Below are 22,632 nucleotides of genomic sequence, written 5' to 3'. Positions count from 1 at the left end.
GTAAGCGTGGGAGCCGTGTGTGCACGAAAATATGCAGTCAGTGTAGGAAAGGGGATTCCTGTGCGTGTCTTAATCAAATACCAATGTTGCAATTTGAGTTCTGTTCTCCGCCACTCTCTTTGCAGTGTGTCATAGACAATGCTTTTACTGTACCATTTTATTTATTTCTGTAAAGAATGAGATCGTGTTTAAATGCAACTTTTATAATACAGAAAAATATTTGAAAACAGACGGGTGGTGTATTTACTATTTACCATTACAATGCCGATGATGTGGGGAGATTTTTAAAGAGTGCAATGGTCATTTTAAGACAGATGTGTGCATGTCAGAATCAGTATGAATAATTGTGAGTGACTGTAGCATAGCTTGTTGGAGGTACATGAGCCAACGGGAAGAGAGACTCTCTGAACATAGCTCCCTACCGTATATAAGGTAGTGGAAATTACCACAAGACTACCATATATAGCTCTCTGTCGTAAATAAGTCAGTGAGTTCGCCCATGGTGGCACACCAACACTATCACTGAAAAATGTGGTATTCCTAAAATGTAGGTCTGAGGTCTCTCTAGTGATCACACGAAAAATCTAAGCAAAGATAAGGGATTTTGGACATTGGGGCCACAAATAAAACAAGGGAATTATGCTCACCAAAATACCACCAACCGCGCCTACCAACCACGTATACCAAATATGCAGGTCTGGGTGCTGAAATAATGCATGTCCATTGTATTATTGTTGCACATGGCCAAATCTGAATACAAAGAGTGATTATTGCTAAGTTATTTTTCGGCGGTAATAAAATACCGTCAGGCCCCAAATCTCCACAAAATACCCTACAGCCGACTTATTGTTTCCTAAGCGTCAGTTGCTATGCTGACTGACCAAATATGGGCGCAAGCAGCGCAGGGAGGCATGGATGAAAATGACCGCCATCTTGGAATGGACTAAAGGTGTCCTAATGTAATGGAGAGAGCAGTGTGCAATCACTGGTCCTGGCCAAATCTATGGTCAAATTTAATGGAACATGTTTCTAATTGATTTAGTATCAATGTATGTTCCAATTTTATATTTCTTCTGACAACTATTAAAGTGACAAGCCTGGCACCCAAAATATACTATTGGAGCATGAGGGGCCTTATGTAGTTAAGGGTGATGGATATAATGGTTCTTAGTAGCCCGATTTTGTGAGACATATAGCTGATCAAGCAAATTAGCTACCACAGTGTCAGAGGAACTTGTGGCAGGGTCTGCGGATCACAACACATCAATAAGCTAATGGAACGCTGGATGTATCACAAATGTCGGTTTCCCAAATATATGTGATCAATATCAGAAGCAATACATGTGTAACCTCAGACTTGTAATACTCGGAAGTGGGAGGGGCCATGTTTTGTTTTCACTGACATGGATCTCAGTGGCCCAATATTCAAACATGTGTTCTAAAATATTTCAATGCCACAATGTCTAAGATCTAAGTTCCCATATATGGTCAAACAATTTTTTAGAACACAGTGTGTGTACATACATGCACCTATACGGCTCTGGATGTGTGGCGCACAGAGAGAATATGTGTGTGCTGTCAGGTTGGGAATATTCTTTCCTTTACTAGAAGAGGTTTGTTGAACACAAGGATTAGGGCATGGACATTGGGCAAACTGTGTCTACAGATTCAAGATGGCATACTTGTACATCACAGTACACATCTAGTAAAAATGATTCCTCCTAACTTGAAAAGATCACTTCATCTATTGAGTAGACCATTCCACTCAATTGCAACATTTAGGCCATGGCGGACACTGTCCAGTTTATAGATCCATCTCTGCTCAAGTTCTCACAAGCGTTTATCAGAGTCCCCTCCTCTCATATTGGGGCTAATCATTTGTAGCACAAACCAGAAAATTTCTTTGTGTGTTGTAAACGCTTTTAGTCATCTACTAAAGATTTGTCTGCCACCAAATGTACTGTGATTCTTTGTTTCACAGGTCTGGTTGTTTTACAAACATACATTAGGTTGCATGGAAATTGAATGATGTAGACTACCAATTTACTGTTACAATTTGTGTGTATGTTCAGATTCCAATGGATGGTTCCATAGTCTAATGTGAGTTTTTTGTCTGTAAATTTGCATGCTACACATTTACCACATTTATGGTGACCTTTTACTGGTGAAATGTCCATGTTCTCTATATGGTTTCTGGCAATCCGGTTACTCTGTATGTTTGTACCAGATGTTCTCTCAAAATCCATTTTTTTTCTAAATGCAAACAATGTTTTTTTCTTCTCCAAGTGTGCTTGTTTTCTTAATCCTTTTTCGGGTGTTGCTGATGGGGCTATATGTGGTGATACACAGCAGTTTTTTTTTCCATCTTCCTTCAGTTTCATGGTTAGACACACATCTCTTGGAGTGTTGGCTGCTCTTTTCTGAGTCTGTTTAATTATCTTGTTTGGATATTCTCTATGTAGTAGTCTTTGTTGTAGGCCTTGTGCATGCCTCGTGAAGGTTTATCACTGTGTGCAATTTCTACGGATACGGAGGAACTGTGCATATGGAACATTTTGTTTCAAGCCGATCCAGTGATAGATGCCAAAATGTAACAGACTGTTGTGGTCGGCGGTCTTCCGGATCAGTTCTGTTTTCAAAATGTCACCAGCTTTGTAAATATGGAGATCCCAAAAATCTATTGCACTGTTGTCCCATGACATTGTGAACTTGATGTTGGTATCCCGTTGGTTAAGCCATGTCAAAAACGCCTGTAATTGTTCTTCTGTGCCTGTCCATATTAGCAGGACATCGTCAATGTAGCATTTCCAAATTTTGATCCATGATTTATACGGATCGGTATCTGTATAAATATGTTTGGTTTCATAATCTGCCATAAATAGATTGGCTACATCTGGGGTGAAAGTAGCTCCCATGCTTACTTGTTTAATCTGTTTAAACCACTTTTTTTTTTAACAGAAAGAGATGTTCAGTAGTAGCGAGCCGACTGCATTCCAAAATGAATGCCGTATGTACGGTGTTGACATCTGATCTTTTATCAAGTACCTGATGCAGCACTTCCAAATATTCAATTTGGGGAGTAGCGTTTCTACATCCATGCTAACCAGTAGTCATGATTGACCTACAATTACTGTATCTAAGACATTCAAGGCCTGCGCTGTGTCTTTGATGAAGAAAACCATCTGGGTGACAAAGGGTTTGAGGGAAAAGTCAGTGAAGAGTGATAAAGGCTCCAGTAGTGAATCGCAGGCAGACACTATCAGTCGTCCAGGAGGTTTTTTGGGGTCCTTCTGAATCATCGGTACTATATATAGTGCTGGTGTCATTGGGTTACTCTTGTTTAGAAATGTTTTTCATCTGCACAGATCCACCCCTCTTTTTCTGCATATGTGGTACTTCTTTGAGTCTGTTAGCTCTCGGTAGGCTTGAATGTCTGAAAGCAGGCGTATACATTCTGCTGCATAGTCCACTGTGTTCATGATCACGATACCTCCGCCTTTATCTGCTGGTTTGATGGTTATCTTAATTTCCTCGCTGAGTGTTTTGAGCAAGGTCCTTTCTTCTCTGCTGATGTTGTCTCGATAGTAGTTCTTGTTAATCCTTTCCAAGACATTTTTTGTGACCAGATTTTCAAAAGTGGTGAACACAGAAGGAATGGTGTGTGAGGGAGGCTCAAAGTTGGATTTCCTCTTAAAACCCGTGAGATTTTTCTTATTGTTTTGTGCATCAGTATTTCTTTGTCATGTTGATGTTCTGGGGCATAGACCTCAAAAAAGTATTTCAGTCAGATATTTCTAAAAAATTGCTTAAGTTCTACTTCTCTTTCAAATGGTTTAGCTGTGTCCGCTGAGACAAAAGAGAGGCCTTTACTGAGCAGTTGTGCTTCCGTATTTGTTAAAATATTTTGGGAAAGATTGAAGATGGGGATACTTTCTTGACTTATTGATTTGAGTACCACTGCTGAGCCCTCATTCTCTGTCCTGAAGGCTGTCATTGTCCTTTGTTACGCCCCCTTTGGCCTCTTCTCTGATAACATTTCTGTTGTACTGGTGGTCCAGAGAATGGTCCTCTGCTTGCTTGTGCGCCTTGGTCACTGTTGTTTAGAAGTCTTCTCTTAGATTAGGACATGTCTGTTATGAAGATGCGGCAGAGGCAGGTAAGTTTCATATAAGCATTTATTTAAGTTTGTAAGGGGAAAGAAGACCCCCACGCTAAAGGGCTCCCTTTCCTCAGCTCTCTCCACCAACTGACAATATTAGAACAGAAACAAGAAACTGAGAACCAACATTCTATGACATCATAAAGGATACCATAAGATGTATGTCCGTCAATACAGTTTCTGGTAAACCTTCATTTGCAAAAATTTCCTGTAGAACCTTTATCATATTTTCACCTGTAATGTCCCTTACAATTTTAAAATCCACCCATCTTGAAAAGAGATCTACCACCAACACAATGAATTTACCTGGACCATAACCTAGATCCACAGGACCCAGTATGTCCATGGCAACATCACTCCATACCCTGGACGGGAGACCCACATCCACCAAAGGTTGCTTTCTGGCTACCACTCCCTTACCACTCTTAGCACAAAATAGACAATTCGCCAGACAATTCTCTACCTCTTTATCGAAACCCAGCCACCAGTAATCTTCTCTCAACACTCATTTGGTTTTGGTAACTCCAATATGTCCACTATGTGCCAGATCAATAACTTTCTTTCTCAATCCAATCGGGACTACCGCCCTTCCCCATCTGACCAAAATATTATCATTTACAGATAACTCATCCCTCACCTCCCAATATGGCTTAATGCCCTCCGTCAACTCAAATTTAGTTGGCCATGCTGCAGACGCAACATAGGGGATTATCCTCATTATGGTATCATCCCTCTCCATCTCATCCAACCACTCCTGTTTGGACACAATACCATTGGTGTTGGCAAACACTAATTCCATGTATTCGCTTTCCACAACTTCAGGATCTGCTACCCTTATCCTTGATAGACTGTCGGCCAAAACATTTTCCCTTCCAGGTATGACTTCCATCTCAAAGCAGTGTGTCTGCATCCTGGTGACCCAACCAGCTACCCTACGTGAGACTTTGTCAAGGCCCTTATTTTCAGAAATACTTTTCAGGGGTTTGTGATCCGTCCGTATCACAAATTCTATACCCCACACAAAGTTTCTGAAACGTTCCACAGCCCAAAAACACGCCAGAGCCTCTTTTTCTAATACTGAGTATCTTAACTCCGCTCCCTTGAGACCCCTCGAGACATGGGCTATCACCTTTTCAGAACCATCTTCCTGCTTCTGGGATAACACAGCTCCCAGCCCACTCTCACTAGCATCCACAGTGATAATGGTTGGCTTCCTTGTGTCATAACACCCTAATGGGCGAGCCATATTTATTTCTTCCTTTATTCTATTAAACTCCATATCACACTGACTATTCCATACAAAATCAGCACCTTTTCTTAGGATTTTTCTCATTTCCTGCACCTTGTCAGCATAGTTTATCACAAATTTATGATAAAATTCCGTCATCCCCAAAAATGAGCGCAGCTCACTCTTGCTTTTTGGTTTCTCAATGGTCTTTATGGTATTAACCATGTCTTCCTTGGGCTTAATCCCATCCCCTGACACTTCATGACCCAGATAGTCCACTTTCGATACCGCAAACTTACATGTCTCACCCTTTAACATGATACCTCTCTCCTCAAATATCCTTACCACTCTGTGTAAGTTCTTGTCATGCTCTTCCAGTGTCACTCCACTTACCAACACATCATCTTGAAAACAGAACACCCCCTTCACTCCCCTCAACAGACGATCCATGATTTACTGAAACACAGACGAGGCAGACGCCAGCCCAAACGGCATTCTCCTAAACTGAAATACTCCTTCATGTGTTACAAATGCCGTAACTTTCCTACAAGCCTCCTCCAATTCAACCTGATGATAGGCTGATGTCATGTCCAGTTTTGAGAAATATCTTCCTCCACCCACCATGGACAACAACTCACCCATGTTGGGCAAGGGGTGCCTGTCCACCAACACGCATTTATTTAACTCACACATGTCAACGCATAGTCTTAAATCTCCTGAACTTTTCTTTACAATCACCACCAGAGAGACCCAGTCAACCCCCCCAGCTTTTTCAATCACTCCTGCATCCAATAATTTCTGCAACTCTTTCTTTACACTGTCCCTCAAAGTAAAAGGCACGGGCCTGAGTTTTGCCACGGTGGGTATACTGCCCCTTTTTAACACTATCTGGTGTTGAAACCCTTTCACTTTACCCAACGACTCATCAAATACCTTCCCGTACTCCGACATATACCTGCCATGAGTTGAGGGTACTTCGGATACCTGCAATACCTGCTCTGGGTGATTTGGATCGAGTCTGATCCCTAAGTTCTTTTGCTCTCTCCACCCTAACAAAGATTGTCCCTTCTTGGTAACATACACCTTGCCATCACAGCTTCGTCCCTTGAATTCAAACTTACTCCACACATAACCCAATAATTCAATGCGATCTTGGTTATACCCTCCAGGACTAATGTCGGACTGTGACAACGCAGACACTGCCCCGTTCATTTCACACTCAAATGCACTCCTGGACACTAGGGTTATTTTTGATCCTGAGTCAGCCATCATGGACACTTTACATCCGTTAACCGTTAACACAGCATAGGGACGTTCACAGTCCCCTGGATCCCCACCATTGGAAACTACATTAACAGTATTAACGATAACATTTTGTGACGGCATCACAACTTCATCTTCTGATGACCTCCCATCTTCTTCCTCGTCTACGTATAGCACTTTCCTTTGTTTATCGAAACCCGGCCACCAGTAATCTTCTCTCAACACTCCTTTGGTTTTGGTTACTCCAATATGTCCACTATGTGCCAGATCAATAACTTTCTTTCTCAATCCAATCGGGACTACCGCCCTTCCCCTTGGGCTGGCTGTCCAAATTGGTAGTTCTTGCAGCATGACGCAAAATGTCCTCTTTTTTTTGCATTTTGAGCATATAGTCTTTTGCCCTGGGCACATAGCGGAGGATGCAAAATGTGTTGCACTGACACATCGATAACATAGTCTTTCGTCCTTCCTCTCCTCTTTCTTCTCATACCTCTGCATCAAATCTTGATTCCTCTTTTCTTCTGGATTACTCCTCCCCGACTGTCTGTTTCTTCCTCTCTTTTTTTTCTTTCCTTCACCCACCGTCAACACCTCCGGCTTACTTTCTCTGGACTCTCCTCCTTCAGTTTTGGAGAGCTTGGCCACACATGCCAGGGAATGTTCTACGCGTTTGGCCAAGTCCAGTACCTCGTCTAAATTCGGCTCATCTTTAAGCCATAGTTCCTCCCTTATCTTATTCGAACGACAATGAGTCATGAATTGATCACGAATATGTTCGTCGAAATTTCCTTGAAACCTGCATGTAAGAGCTAGGTGTCGCAACGCAGTCACATATTCCTCAACGGATTCACCATGGGCCTGTGTGCGCATTCGGAAATTGTAATGTTCCAAAATCGTGCTTCTTTTTGGATTGAAATGATTATCAAGCTTCACCAAAGCTGACTCGAACTCATTTAATTCATCCCCACTTCCATCACTTGCTAGCTGAGGGAGGGTCTCAAAAATCCTTTGGCCTTCGTAACCCAAGAAATGAAGTAATAACGCTTACTTCCTTTCGCTGGAATATGCCTTTCCCCCGGCTGCCTTCATGTAATGCATAAAACCCTTCCGCCATTGGGGCCAGACAATCTTTGCCGCACCTGGGGTAGGCATAAATATGGGGGGACCTGATATCCCAGGTAAAGCTGCCATATTATGAGCTTGGCGTGATCAGTCTTGACTATGTTTATTTTCCCTTCACAGTAAAAGAGTCCCTTTAACACTCTTTAACCGCCCCTCTGATGTCTCTCACGGAATTTCCTTGTGTCAAATCACACAGGTATACAGCACGTGCACCTCTCTTCCTGCACTTGTGGTGATGTACCGAGGATTGCTGATCCTTCCCTGGTTTTCGCTTGCTCCCCTATTAGGTGACAGACGGTAATCTCCCCAGCCTTGAATCCTCTTCTCCTGCTATTTCGTGGGATACGGTAATGCAGACACGGCGCGCTGCTCTATCAAGTTCGCTCGCCGCCCCCTGCGTTCGGATCCTCGGGGCCTGGCAGGGTGGGTGTCAAGCGCGAGAGGGGAGGAAAGGCCGTAACAGCCTCCCGCTCCCGAATGGCCGTATTAAATTAATAAAGTACACTTACTGTTGCGGTGTTGGGACTCAATGGGCTCTGCACGGGGCCGCTCGACGCCGGGGCAAAGCGGAGCGGCCCTCCCAGAATTGTTCTCCCAACGCCGGGGTCAACTTCTCACACGGGGACGGCGGTGCTCGCCGGGTGCAGGGACCTTCAGCTCCCCGTGGTGGGCCGCTCGGCGCGGGGTTGGCGGAGCAGCCAGCGGGCGGGGCAGGCCGGTCCTTCCCGCTGCGGCGGTGCACACAAGTGTTCCTCTCCGGAGGCACACGCAGGAATCAGCGAGGTCTCCCCCACAGGACATTCGACGCCGGCACAGGCGGAGTGAACCTCAGGCGGAGGAGGGCAGGGAGCAGGTTCACAGGGCCGCGCTCAACGCAGGGGATCGGCGGAGCGGCTATGGTTCGCAGCAGGGGGCCTTCCTTTCATCTGCCTGCCATGGCTTCACATCCCATCCTTGTCGCCATTGTTATGAAGATGCGGCAGAGGCAGGTAAGTTTCATATAAGCATTTATTTAAGTTTGTAGGGGGAAAGAAGACCCCCACGCTAAAGGGCTCCCTTTCCTTCAGCTCTCTCCACCAACTGACAATATTAGAACAGAAACAAGAAACTGAGAACCAACATTCTATGACATAAAGGATACCATAAGATGTATGAAGCTACTTACAGTACATCTCTGACAGGAAACTTCCCTGTTCTAGGAAGAAGCAACACAACAATGTCCTTTCCTCCTTATAGGTTGACAGATCTTTTTTAGCTTCAATACTTTTTTTGTCTATCGTGATTTGTTTAAATGTCCTTATTTCTTTTGCGAGAAGTTCTAGTTTCTTCTTTGCGACTTTGATTGTCGTGTTTTCTATGAATTGTTTTTCTAGATCTGCCAGTTGTTCCTCTTGTGTCTTACATTCTTCTTCCGCTGTGTCTATTGCTAGAATTAGCCAATCCCTACTGCATTTGTTGCCGAGTCCACTGAATTTCAGTTTAAATTTTGGATCGTCAATGACCCTTGGGATGTTTTCAACTTGTAATCCTTCGGGGATAATACCGGACTTGAGATATTGAAGCAGGAACTTGGCATGCATTTCTGTTCTAAATTCTTCTTTTTCTGTTTAATAATGTCAAGTTTGTTTAGTGTCAGACCTTTGGCTGGTATTCTTCATTCTGTGCCGAGCATTGTGGGAGACCCCATCTACCTTTGGTAATCTTCCTTTGAAAAGGAAACTATATTTACATTCTCCATTATTCAAAAATGCTAAGAGACCACTGTCTCGTTTGCCCCACAGCCACGCGGTGTACTAAATATGTATAAGGAAAGGGTGGGGGGGCGGGGTATGTCGGTATGTCTTACTTGTGAACCTATTCGCATGAAATAACCACGATTTGTATTTGAACAAAAGACTACTGAATGGTCAGTGGTTTTTATTGTTGTTCTATCCGGAATCACCCTGACCAATTGTTTATATATAACTTGTAGAACCTGGAATGATCAGGGACAAGTCAGGTGCCCACTTTCCTTGTACATGCTTAATCTCTGTGCAAACTTTTTCCAACTCCTAACGTAGTGCGAATCAGCTCTACCTCACGTTCACGCAGCACAACTCATCCCACAAAGTAAAAACACGAATATGTTGGTTCCCTATATCATTTTACAAACTCATTTCCTTTCTTAGGCGCCTGCCTGAATCCTCGTGAGATTTTCCAAGTCCGACATGAAGATCACAATCTCAGCTTGTGCAAGCTCTGAATCCAAGTTTGGGCTTCCCGATATCAACCCAAAAATTGGCCATAATGGCTCTCCAGCGGAATACTCCAGATTAAGACACTAAACATTCCTAAATATTATTTCAAAAACTCCCACCTGAAAACCTGCAACATACACTGATCTAATCAGCTCATCTTGGAGACATGTTCACACCTACACAGTTCACAACAGCAGACCTTCCTGCCCCACGAGTTTAATGATAAAACTCCAATGTTGTATTGATCACCGCCAACTAACACAGCCATGCCACTCAATTTTCTAGTGGACACTACATACAGCATAGCTACTCCAAAGGCAAACAGTTTATACCTAAAGGTACAGTTCGTCATAGAACTTGTTTTCTCAGAACTTGCCTGTACTCCATCCAAACTTAAAAGCAGAAAGAACACCTGACCCAAAATAATAATAATAATAATAATAATAATAATAATAATAATAATAATAATAATAATAATAACACGTCCTCACAAACAATGGAAAACGTTAGCACAGGATATTCCTGGGTCAAGGGCAAACATTTCAATGACCCTAGATGCTCCTTCAATGAGAATGTGAACAATTGAGAGGCATTGATAACAATATATCATTAGAACAAAATAATTCATTAATGTATCAGCTGAACTGTCCAAGTATTCATCATCTCCCGTATAGAAAGACAAGATGGTATTCACTGGCATCCCTGACTGCATTGGAAATCGTGAAGGCTGTCATTGCAATGGCCACAGACCACTTCTCGGGCTCAAGGAGCAGTTACCAGACATTTGGTCGAAAAAAATTGGTCGACCAGACAAATGGTCGAACCAATTTGGTCGAAAACCAAATGGTCGAATTTTTTTATTTTTTTATTTTCACATTTTTTTTTTTGGGGGGGGGGGGTCCTCCCCAACCCCCTTTTTTTTCTAAAAACCCATTTTTGTAAAAAACGAAAACCCGAAAAATAAATATATAATTAAAAAAAAAATTCGACCATTTGGTTTTCGACCAAATTGCGTCGACCAAATGTCATTCGACCAGTTTTAGGTCGACCAAATGTCTGGACACCCAAGGAGCTGGCTGTGATAGGGCACTGTTCTATGAAGATGAAACCCTCGCCCTCTCTGGACACTTCGCACCACCCACAACAACAATATCATGGTGAAATCTGAGCTCCTGAAGGCAAGCTTAAAAAAGACATAAGGAGACGGGCATAGTCTTTCACAGGCTTCCTGTGCAGAGTGATCTACCACTATGCTTGAGACTCTCTCTAACAAGATATCGCCACCATTCTCTTGGAGCTCATTTTACCTGATCCCTACCTCTACCACTAAATCTGCTGAGGCAAAACCTGTTATTCCTGCCAATATGTACCACCAATGTTAATTTACTTTGTATATCTACAAAGTTCCATCATATGTACATATTTTTATTCTCCCGTAATACCGCACGTTTTAGCGTGGAAACCATGTCTCTGAAAAGCTGTTCACTGCCGCTTGGTTGCCAAAACCGAGCTATACAAATATGCCCATTAAAATATATCAAAAGCATATCAAACAGAGCCATTCAGTTAAATAATACAATTTCATGTTGTTAATCCTGTATAGAGTTTTGGGGAAAATGCACTTTAAAATGTATGTATTTTTTTTTAATGTAAAGTAGAACGCAGCCAAAGAAATTTTAGTTGGCTGGCAAACGTTGTTGGTTTCTTCAGCCAATAATCTAGATTACGTTTTCCTTACACGTTCAATTACAGTTAAACCTATCAATACCACTCATTTTGAAATATGTTCCGAAATTTTAAAGACAACATTACATGATCAACTTGCAATAAGCACAGTTTGTCCTTGAAGCTGAAAATAACTCATCGAAATGTACTGAAATGTTTTTGCATTAATAAGTCGATGCCTTGAAAGTCCCCTTAAGTGTTTCTGAAGTGCGGTACTCTGTGCATATAAACACTCATCTACTGAGACGAGCCCTGACCAATTTTTAAGATTTAATCCCACTGCCATGCGGAGAAGGCAGGGTGACTGTCAAGGTAACGCAACTTAACCTTCTTATTTAAACGGATTGCTGCAAAGCCTGCCTGATAGTTTGTCAGTTTTCAGTAGAAAGCATAGTTGTATCCATCTAGTCTTTGCAACAAAAATATATATATATATAAGCTCATTACGGTATATATACCGTGAAAGAAATACGATTTCCAGACATATCCCTTTCGTTCGTGCACAGAATGCTTAAATTGACTGATGTCTCTATTTACCTGACCTATTTCTCACTATTTATTTGCAGGTGATTACACTGGAAACCAATCAAATTAAACCGTCTGGTTATGTTACCATATGTGACTATTCACCCATGTCTACAAGACACCTCATACAATATCATGTGCCACTACAGTACCTGCACACACACACACACACACCCCGCATAGATGTATTTACTCGGTGAGAACATCACTTATCAAAGGTCAAGCAGAGTTATTAACCTTGAACAAAACGTATGCACCTGGATAGAGACTGCAAATACGACCCCTGAGATTTATCAAGCCACCACGAGCTGCGTTTGCTCTTGGAAACTCATTGCCAAGCTGCATTCGTATTCAATGCACATTGAACTGTACACCTCGTGTAGCTAATTCGAAAAGAAAGACCAAGGACTCATATTTGAAAATTGCTAGTGGAGAAGAGGCACACCTCCGCTGTAAGGAGCCACAGCCAAAGTGATAAAATGTGCACCCAAAATGTGCGCTGTTAAAATTATGATTTCCAATTGATTGAAGGTCAAACAGGATACTCGGTCTTAATACTTGGCGGGAAAGTGTTACATTATTGGAGGAAACGTGTTATACACATAGCTGTCAATGAATCATAGTGGTGTCTAGATACAACCCCCACTAATTAAAGTGTTTGATTTTTCAATTCTGATCGGTAAACCAAATTCGAGATATAGTTTATCTATTACAGTACAAACACTGAAAAGTGAGGCGAGGTGACATGCTGAAGAAGTCTTATAAGCAGGGAACCTGCCCGAGATATACTAACAACATAAATCACTGACATATATTTTTTTTAAAAGTGGTACTTTACCTCCTGGTTGCCTAGGGCTCAGCATTTTTAATTCCTTCATATTTTAGTATGCAAAGGTGACACGCTGCGTTTCTGTGTCTTAACCCGCATTGTTGAAAACCCTTATCTAGTGTTCCTTTCAAACGCCTCCAGCAATACCACCTGTTTTATTCACTTGCTTTTTCTTTCCCTAGCACATTGAAAACGGGAATGACAATTAATGTTCCTTTTTAACTTCCGTTTTTAGAAATCTTTACCTTATGGTTTTGAACAATGGGAGTGAATTTTAGGAAATATATGCTTAGACAAAAGCACTTTAGAGATACGTGTTTTCAAATTCGTTAACAATTAATGACCAGTTTAATAGGTTGGACATGGCTAAAGTGTAGGCAAGCAAGCAACACACACAAGCAACAGATATAGGAAAACAAACATACCACTTATGCACACAAGGAGCATGCCGACACACACACATACACAATCACAAGTACAGCCAACTCACATCATACAGAAGGAATCACCATATAATGGTCACATGTTCTCACCACAAACAAGGGATGTTCATCATATGCCCATGAACACTCACAATAGGCCAGATACACAAGATGGGGTTCTGTATGACCAGGTACTTTGAGTATATTTTAAGCAGCGTTGGCATCATTTTGACCAAGTACTCCATATTGTACCAGCTATCTTCACTATATGACCATATTCTGGAACAAATATGCCGAAACAGTGACAGACCGCAACAATACATCTACGTACAGAATGAGGGAAGGCACCACCAGAAGCGAGACAAAATGTGAAATGAGACCCCATCCCTCCCTCTATCTTGCAGCGAGACACATCCATGGAGCCATGCTAGTAAAGAAATGTGCTTACATCAGAGGTAGATGTCCTGAAGGATAGGCACGTGACAACATCCCTGCCTGTGTACGGGTCTACTATTGGCCCTGTAACACATACAGGCATGTGTTCATGCAAAGGCCCACAATGCACATGGTCTTATGCCACAGTACACACAAGTTCACACATATACATAACTTACACCTTGCACTCTTAATGTGTCCTGAAGCAGAAAAGCCTGATGTCACGGTACACCCCTTACAGAACTTCACCATGCAAGATACTTGCAGAATGGGACAGGACACCCATATTTATCCAGAGAAGGACTCATGACCCCCATACATTCCGAGCTGCAATCAAATGTACAAGTCCCACTCCACTAATCAGTTAAGGTACGCTGCAACAAACCTTGTGTGTTTCAATGTTGCAGAAGAGTCTTACAACTCCCAACCCACAATATTGCCATAAGCAAAGCCCCATTCACCTTATCGACATAGCAGGAAAGTCCAAAGTCAGGGGGTTGTTTCTCCCAGGATCTATGCAGGCCATGGCAGATGGGTACAGGCATGCATGGCACCTAGCACCCTCCCAAAATAAACCAATCTCAATCAGGGCACACCTATCAGTCTTTAGAATATCAACACAAATGTCATCTATTTAGCAGATACATGGGTGCAGCCACAGGTGGACCAGCCCTGCCATGAAACTGTAACAAGATATAAAAAACATATGGTGTCCAATCTATGGACACTCCCATCCCCTGCAAACAGTAGTGCTGATATATCAGCCACATTTTCCATTCCAATAAACAAAATTAAAGTCAATGCAGAAAATATCTAATTAAGAATTCCATTTGTATCTTCAATGTGCTTTATTCTTTAGTGTTCAAATAACAGCCAAAGAGGTTCAACGCGTTTCAGGGATGTACTCCCTTCTTCAGGAGGACAAAATTGCATTACAAACATGTACAGACCCAATATCTTATATATGACTTTTCCTTATGTGCATGTTATTACTTATTAGAATAGTGATAGCTAGACACCCCATCTTGAATCCACATGGTTAACATACCAAGAGGTATACAGACTGGTCCCTATGGTATACTGTGAGCATGCCTCAAGAAAAGATAAGTAGGTGTGGGAGACCAAACATCAGTAGGATAGAGGAGATTACAGGTGTCTATACTGTGTCACCCATATATGTTAGACATTCTAGTGTTCACCATACAAGTCCATGAAGGGGAGCTGGAGATGTGGAGCTTACCCGGCCTATTCAACTGTTGCCAACCAGTCACAATATTGTTACACTAAGCGAGTTTTCACCCAAAAGCAAAGACCAACAGTCTTCCATATAGTCAGATGGTGAGACTCAGAAGAATCATCTCAGACCCAGAGGTGTTTCATAAGGAATGCATAGATCTTAGCAACAGAGTCAGTAAAAGGGGATATCCTGAGGAGTGGCAGTATCACGATCTGGACACGTTTTTAAAGAGTCTCTATTACAACCCAGACACAAAAATAATGGGATAATCTTCCTATATGTCTCTAAATGTTCTAGACAAAGCTTTCAAATTAGTAACAACCTGATCCCCAACTTCTCAAGTTGTTTCTTACACTTCCCATAATGGCCTATAAATGAAGAATGAATTTGAGGGACAAATTGGTACAGGCAGAGAGACCTCAAAAATACTATCTATTTTGAGTATGCAAGAGAAAGGAACGTTTCCCTGCCTTTCGTGTAGCCTCTGCAATAATGTGACAAAAGGAAGGAGTATTTCTCACATGATTATTCTACCTGTGTGACATCTGCTGAAATCTAGAGCATTGAGTGTCCATGTGGGCTTTTGTATTTAGGGCAAACAGCAAGCACAGCCTGTGAGAGGTGGACTGAACACAAGTTTAATTTACAGTGTAAAAGTGCTAAATCACTTGTAGCGAGACATTTTAACGAGCAAAGACACTGAACTTCACAATGCAATTAATAATATTGGAGATTGGAGGTGGTTAAATGCACCCCTAGGGAGGGGGGAGTGATTTTAACACATGTCTATTAGAGAGAGAAATGTTTTGGATTCACCTGATAGATACTGTGTATTCCAGGGGGATGAATGAAGAGTCGTGTCTAAATTGCTTCATCTCGGTTGGAGTTGAATATAGATTGTATTGATCAGCTTACAAATTGGCAAATTTAATATCGCTATTATCTGATAAATGTAAAAGGATTAAACAGAACTATGTAACCCACAGGAAGGTGAATTCATGACAATATGTGTATGCACCTGAAAGGTGGGGATGATATTCCCCAGTGATAACATGCCACTAGGAGAGGGTCTCTTCTTGGTAGGAACTGTGAATTGTTCTTCACCAAAATAGGATTCCACCTTATATTCTAGGGATCAGTATGTACGATTAATCTCTACTTCATTTATCTTATAGAGATGACTGTTAGTGTATTCAACAGGTATATTGAAAAACTGTATGGATTTTAGTAAAAGATTAGACATTTCTGAGGATATTTAGTTGTATGTTACTGTGTGCTAGTGTAATGTTTTTAGGTAAATTATAATTCATTACGTACTGGATGGAATGTATTGTATACTGTGAGCATTGCAGTTACGACCCCTACACTATATGGTTCAGAGCTCCTTCCCTTCATGGATTTGCTAGTCCGCCCATAACTTAATATGTGAGATATATTGTTTTACACCTCAATACATGTGTACTCATTCCCAGATAGGTTACACCGGATATAAAGGGATCCAGTTTTGTTGCTGACTCCCTTGTAGTGAATATCTTCAGCTCTATTTACATATTTATTTCGGCTTTGTATTTGTTGCATCGTGTTTATACACACTTGTGGTCGAGTTGCATAACATGTAGAGTGTGCTTTAAGCATGTTTAAGTTTTGGTTTTAATTACCCTGTTAAAAATGGCCGCCACGATAGTACACAATGCAGGCCCCAGCCAGAACTGTGGATTCACGTAATGCGTAACTGCCCACGTGATCACTCTAGGAAGTATTTTCTACATAAGCGGCAGTAGAACTCTGGCACTTCTGAGATACTCGAGTGCCAGCGGCAGCGTTGACTTTATGATCAAAGGTGAGCAGGTGAGAGTTTATATATTTATGTATATTTATTGCGATTATGTTCAAGCGAACTATGATAGTCGGTTGACGTGAGGCTAGTAAGCTTGGGTCTGAAATTCAAATAGCACTACACTTTTGTTGTTATAGAACATACATCTCGGTTCCTTTGTCTGTGTGCTGAGAACATTGATGACTCCGAGACAGAACCTTTACAGCTTTATACAGTTTGAGTTCACTGGACCCACTTTGAAGGCTCAGGTGAGTATTGACTTTACACTAACTTTTGCACTTTTGAACTCTATTTAGGCCCTCATTACAAGGGTGCCGGTCCGGTTAAAACAGTGTCGGTAGGCCTACTGGCACTGTTATTACTGGACTGGCACACTATGAGTCTGCAGGCGGGTGCTGTCCCACCCGCCAGGGTCAGACCTGGCTGGCGGAACAGCACCCTCCTGCAGACTCTCACGGAAACATTGGCACACTGTTAACGGTGCCGGTGCTTTTGTCATCCCCATTCCCATTGTGGGAATGGGGATTAACAATTTACCGGCACCTGACTTCCCGGAACATCATAATCCCCCATTGATTTCAGCAAGCCAGGTGCCGGTAAATATTGCAAGTCCGGCAGCAACCCACGGGATTTGTAATGAGGCCCATTCACAGTGAAGGTGTATTACACAGAGTCAGTGGTACAAGTGGTCAAATGAAATGTGAATAAAAATCAACAATATACAAAGCACACTGTGCAGGCAGAGTGAATTAGGGTGGGCACAATAGGGTAAATAAGGATAATTCACTGCTCGCTCTCTGACACCTCAGAATGACTCTCCACCATGACTACCACATCCATCTCCTCTTCAGTCACCTCGCCATGCAGGGGCTAATGTCTTGCAAAGATGGAGGAAAAGGAGATGCAGGGGCCTGCTTTGTGTCCCGCCTGGCCACCCCTGGGTATAGGAGGAATTAGAGTGCCGAGAGCTCAGGGGACCTGTGAGGCGAGGAGAACAGCGATAAATGACATTGGAAGACACAGACAGCAACCTTGATGGCCCTAAGTTCTCCCGTGCCCACAGCCCTGCAACCCCCTCCCTCAAAGCCCTATGTTCCTGCAACTGTCTCTTCCCTGATTCCATCACCTCCATTGCCACCTCATGTATGTCCCCCAGCAACTGTTGGTAGAGGTTGGCACTGGCTCCTCCAGGCGTGGGGACCCGTGCTATGGCTGCATGTGGCAGGTCTTCTGAATGTGCATTGCCAGCGGTCGCTACGGCGGAGACAGTGTCATCCATGGGTGCCTGTGCTGCAGCCAGCATGATGTTCCAGGTAGCACAATGGGCAGTGCGGGCACCCCTCCTGCAGGTGTCACAGGAAACAGATGTGGCCCGTGCGGGGCAGCAGGAGGGGTAAACTCCCTGTGCACTCATGCTGGCCCATACTCTGGAAGGGGGGCAAGTCTCACATGGGCCCAAAGGCATAAGATAGACCAGGAAGTAGAGCTGGCCTCATGCAGCTGGGTGGGGGACACACTGACAAAGGGTGGGGGAAATGATGGAGCTTGAGGAGGCACATGAGACACAGCAGGCAGAGCTACCAAGAGTCCTAAGGGGCTACATGGCCCTACAAACCTTGTCTGCTGCCGCTGCCGAGCCTCCTCATGCCACACCTCAGTCTACATCTCTGTCATCTCTGCCTCTGCCATACTCCTCCTAGTGTGCGTCCAGTGGGCAGGTCACACCTCTCACACAGGGGCGTTGGCCTATGCCATGGGGTCACTGGCAACAGAGGCTGTAAGAGAGGAGAAAGTGACACATGAAACGATGCATGCACCAAGGGACATACAGCACACACGATGACGACACAGGTAACCGATACCAGACACATTGGCACATGCGGATTCGAAGATGATGCTAACTAGCGTAGGTTTTCGAGGAGACATTCATGTGGCACACACACCTGGTTAAGTATAGGCTTTTCAAGATTATCATCGACAAGCCGTAGTGGCAAATGAGGAGGAGAACACCTATAGGGAAAATTCAGGGGCCTGTCAATCCACAAGAGTCTCTGGTAGTCCTCCGGGCAAATCCATTGTAGGACCTGGCGTTCCAGGTGGCTGATGCAGACCTGCAGCATGTGCCAGGATGGATCATCTGGCCAGCCTCTAGCTATTTCCGTGTCTTGATGGCAGTGACCCACCTGATGTTGTCCCAGCGCTTCGACACCTCCTTGGCATTGCGCTGGTAGACCCCAAGCGCACTGATGCACCTTGCGATCTTGGCCCGGAACTTGGCCTGCGCTACCAACGTGGTGTGCAGCGAGATGCGCCCAATGAGGTGCAATACTTGCTGACCACCTCTCCCCGAGGACCCTGACCTCCTGTTTGATAAAGGTTGGGTTTCTCAACCCAAGAGGTGGAGAGGATTCATCATCCCCTTTAAGCAAAGAGTCATCGTGCAATGTGGCAGGGTTTGGGGTTTAAGGCACTGACTGAATGGTGGGAGCAGTCACAGCAGGTGGTGAGGCAGGGGTGCCCGACCCACTGGTGTTCTTCACAGGTCCCATGTGGGAGCAATTCCCCATCATCCCCCTCCTCCTTGTGCAAACTCGGGGGAGGCCATGTGTAGGAGTGGTCACAATGTCCCTGACAGGGGCAGTGTGGATGCTGCTCTCGGCAGGATGCACTGGTGCCAGTGGACAAGGTGACACCTCTGGTGGTTGAGGCACCAGCATCCCTGGCAGTGGCCTTACTGCCCCTGCTCCTAATGACCATCCTGCACAGAGCAAAGGCTCCCTCCTGTTGGTCTGTGTCATCCATGCCTCCACAGAGTTTCCTTCTCCCTTCCATGTCAGTTATCTGCATCGTGTACTGGCACGGTCGCCCTTTCTGTGACAGGGAGGCCTATGGTTGCGAGGCATGATCACTGCTGCCATGGTGACAGACTAAGCTGAAAGTAACACCATGTGTCTGTGGGAAATTGGCATCTGGCTCTGTGCATTTGTGGCCTGGACACATGTACCGAGAATGGTGGATGCACAGAACCTTAATCTCCCATGTAAGGACAGGGACATAGACACATGCACACATGCAGATGCACCAAGATAAATGACCACAGGTTTGCATGTCTGTCTATCAGCTGTATGTTCCTCCTCCAATGGGTTGCAGTGTTTGATGTTGCACACATTGAACAGATACAGCAATGCCATTTCCTAATTGAGCTGTGCACGTGATGAGTACAGCTTGATCCTCCCAATCAGGAATGTGATGCAGTGTGCACACAGAGGCACCTGGGTGATACGCTGTAACTCACATATGTCTGCTTGTGCCATGGGTGTCTATGGTTCTTCACATTAAGTGTCACCTGTCCTTTATGTGTGTTGTGCAGCAAACATTGTCCACTGGTGTGTATGCCTGCTGTGTTTGGCATCGCACACACCCAGGGGGCTGCATTGTCATTTCAATTGAGTGTAATCGGGTGTAAGGGTGTTTGCTGTGCCTGCCCTGATCAATGTCTGTGTGTCGGATCTGCACACCTTGTGGCCCTGTCTTTGTGAGCATGGCACATGTATGTGCAATGGATGTGCGTCGAAGTGTCAACATGTTCACACTGTGTCTTGCCCCAGACCTCCACTTTCACAATCATAACGTCCCTCCACACATAGGCAGCACAGGTCTGTGTGTCTTGCAAGTCACGACAGGCATGTTGGTAGTGAAAATACTCTTTATTTTGTGTGGTACATACATATGTTAGGTGCAAGTGTGTGGTGCTGTATAATGGGCAGTGGGGGATGTGCAGGGGTGTGTGTGATGGTCCCGTGCTCAGGAGGGGGGGTGTTCAGGATTTGGTGGCACATGTGGATGGGGGATAGGGTGTAGAGGAGGTGTAAGAGGAGACAAGGAATTAAGTGAGTCTGAGGTGGAAGTGGTGGGTCACTTCCTGGGCTTAGCAAATTGCCTTGGGGCCAGTGACTCTGCCTGGGATGCCAGGGAAGCCGGGAAGACCAAGCTGTCCTATTCCACAATGGCTTGGCTACCTTCAGGCTGAATGGCACTGTGGCATATGGCTGGCCTGCATGCAGGTTGTGGCACATGAGGTGGGGTGCTACTGGCCGGCACAGTCTTGTCGGTGCAAAATGGGTGCACCGTGCCTCATCAGCAGCTCATTGAACCTCCTGACACGCCCAAGTGTGCCTCAGTGGTGGTTTCGAAGGAGGTGCCCAGCCCATAAATGTCCCTATTGATATCAATGCCTGTGTTTTTGATGGCATCCAGGATTTCCTTCATAATATTGTGTGCTACCTCTGCCACAATTTCAAAAATGAGCCGTTGCTGAGGCAACAATTTTCATAGCCACATGCATGCGGTGGCAAGGGAGGTGAGGGAATCAGGGGAGAGACAGTTGCAGGAACAGAGGGCTTTTAGGGAGGCGGTATGAGAGTTTATTTATTTATTTATTGTTTGTTATAAATGATGGGGAGGTCAGTGAGGTACGGTTAGTTAAACAGTTTTGTTTTTAGAACTTTTCTGAAGGTGGTGAGGGAATCTTCCTTTCTTAGATTAAGCAGAAGAGCGTTCCATGCTTTGGGGGCTAGTACTTCAAAGTTAGTTCCTCCAGCTTTGGCTCTGTTGGATGTTGGGACTGAGAGTGTGAGTAATGGTCACGTATTGGCCTATGGACTGGAACCTGGTGTATTCTCTCAGCTAGGTAGGCTGGGGCGGTCTGGGCAAGGCATCTGCGTGTGATTGTGAGGGTCTTGAAGGTTATGCGTTCTTTGACTTGGAGCCAATGAGCATCTTTTCTTGCGTGGCAGATGTGCTCTATCCTAGGGATGCTGAGAGCAGCTCTAAGGGCGCTGTTTTGTGCAGTTTGTAGTTTGCAAAGGATTTTAGCAGAGGTGTCCAGGAGCAAGATATTGCAATAGTCCAAGTTTGCACCAATAGTGGCTCTTGTGATGTTGAGGCGGTTCTCTAGTGATAGGTAGGATTTCACAGCATCTATCATTTTAGCTGTGAGGGCTGCTGATGATGATATGGTGCTGACTTGCCTATCCATTGATAGGGTGGAGTCGAGGTAGATCCCAAGGGTTTTCACTGTAGCAGAGGTGCTAATGGTAGTGTTCTCGATGCTGATGGCACTGTATTTGATGTCCAGTTTCTTTAGGGATTCTTCGGGTCCTATCAGTAGTATTTCTGTTTTTCCCCATTTAGACATAGGCCATTGGCAACCATCCAGGCTTGGATGTGTGCGTATATGTGTTGGAGAGGTTTTGAGGTCTTGCTCATAGTTCCCTGTTAGCGTGAGAATAATTTGTGTGTCGTCAGCATAGTTGGTGAAGGCTATGCCGAAATCTTCTAGGTCGTTGAATAAAGGGAGAGTGAACAGATTGCATAGGGTGGGAGAGGTGCACAAACCTTGGGGGACTCCACAACTGATGGGAGATGGAGAGGCGGACGCCTGGTCTGAGAAGACTCTCATGGCTCGGCCATCCAGGAAGGATGTGATTGAGGCAGTGGCTTCTTGGGAGAAGTGGGCTGTGTCCCTAAAATAAACCAAGTCTAAGAAATTAATCCTATGCTTGGAGATGCGCACAAAAACAACAATATCAATACTTCTTAGTATAGAAGTGA

The sequence above is a fragment of the Ambystoma mexicanum genome, chromosome 5p (assembly GCF_040938575.1).
Source record: "Ambystoma mexicanum isolate Mex_15411 chromosome 5p, UKY_AmexF1_1, whole genome shotgun sequence".
Taxonomy (NCBI): domain Eukaryota; kingdom Metazoa; phylum Chordata; class Amphibia; order Caudata; family Ambystomatidae; genus Ambystoma; species Ambystoma mexicanum.
This window is presented reverse-complemented; position numbering follows the sequence as displayed.